Raw genomic sequence first — 1,811 nt, 5'->3', positions numbered from 1 at the left:
AAATAATCATCTACTTAGGGCTCTTAGTGATATAAGCAAGGAAGGGGGAAGGTCAAATCATTGGTCAACTGATCGATTCATTCATTCATTCATTCATTCAACGAGCATGAAGTAAACACCTTCTAAGTGCTAAGCACGAGGCTAAGTTCTGAGGATACAGAGGAAAACATGTGGATCCCTGTCCTGAAGTCTTAGTGAGGAAAAGCAGATAGATTTAAAAGTAATTTCTGCAAGTATGAGGAGTGTCTATTCTGCCAGGTCAGGGACGGCCCACAATTTCCATCCCTCTTCCCCCTTGCCACTTAGTCATTTTCCCAGCTCCCTTGCTGCTAGGACTGGATATGTACCCCAGTTTTAGCCAGTGAGACACAGGGGAGATCTGCTGAGAAGTGTCTAGGAAAACTCTGTAGATTAAAGGTGATGCCACAGGACACCATCGCTTTCCCCCTCTTGCCTGCCTTTGAGTGGGACTGTGGTGGTGGCACAATGGGATCTGTGGCAGCCATCTTGTGATCATGAATTGATGAGCATTAGGACAACATTGGTGGTTGTTGGCATCATCAAGCTGCTGCCCCAAACCACCTGGAACTACCTGCCATCAGGGACTCCTAGTTAACGTGAGATCATTGCATGTCGTTATTGCTTAAGCCAATAGTTCTCAGCTGGGCGAGATTTTGCTCTCCAGGGGACTTGGAGGCATTTTTGGTTTTCACTACTGGGTGGGATATTACTATCATCTAGTGAGTAGAGGCCAGGGATGCTGCTAAACATCCTACAATACACAGGACAGACCCCCTCCCCTCTAGCAAATAGGTTTACAGTCCAAAATGTCAACAGAGATGAGGTTGAGAAACCCTGGCTTAAACCAGGTGCTTCCTTTACCGGCACAGTGTGAGAGGGCTTGCCAGAGCCACCGGAGGTTGAGGAGACCAATGTCCACCTTAGGACCCAGGAAAGAGGAATTTGGGGAATTATCCTGGCTGGGCTCACCGGTGTGACACTGTTGGGCTTGGAGCAAGTTCTGTGAGACAGCTGTGGGCCCCTGTCCCATGATGAGACCTCGCTGTGGGCTCCTCTACAGCAAATGCTCCCACTACCCAGGTGCCCACCAGCATCCTATGCCAAGTGCTCACTGCATCGCCTCACTCAAGTTTCCTAACAGTCCTGCAAGGTTGGTATCATTTATTCCCATTGTAATGGTGTGAAAATTGAGGTTCAGAAGAACAGTGGAGTGAACTTTGGAGACTGACAGATTTTAATTTTTATTTTTTTTGGAGACAAGGTCTCGCTATGTTGTCCAGGCTGGATTAGAATTTCTAAGCTGGAGAGATCCTCCCGCCTTAGCCTCCTGGGGAGCTGGGAACACAGTTGCATGCCATAAGGCCTGGCTGACTGGCAGGTTTTAATCTGCCATTTACTAGTATCACTTAAGCATTTTACCTTTTTATTTTTTTTTGAGATGGAATCTCATTCTCGCCCAGGCTGGAGTGCAGTGGTGCCATCTCGGCTCACTGCAACCTCTGCCTCCCAGGTTCAAGCAATTCTCCTGCCTCAGCCTACCGAGTAGCTGGGACTGCAGGCGCACACCACCATGCCCGGCTAATTTTCGTATTTTTACGAAGATACGAAATGTTGGCCAGACTGGTCTTGAACCCCTGACCTCAAGTGATCCGCCCGCCTCAGCCTCCCAAAGTGCTGGGATCACAAGTGTGAGCCACCGCACCCGGCCTATTTTATCTTTTTGAGCCTTAATTTCCTGATCTGTAAAATAACAATATATTCTTTATGAATATTATTGTGGGGGCAAAAAT

The sequence above is a fragment of the Pan paniscus genome, chromosome 5 (genome assembly GCF_029289425.2).
Source record: "Pan paniscus chromosome 5, NHGRI_mPanPan1-v2.0_pri, whole genome shotgun sequence".
Classification (NCBI taxonomy): Eukaryota; Metazoa; Chordata; class Mammalia; order Primates; family Hominidae; genus Pan; species Pan paniscus.
This window is presented reverse-complemented; position numbering follows the sequence as displayed.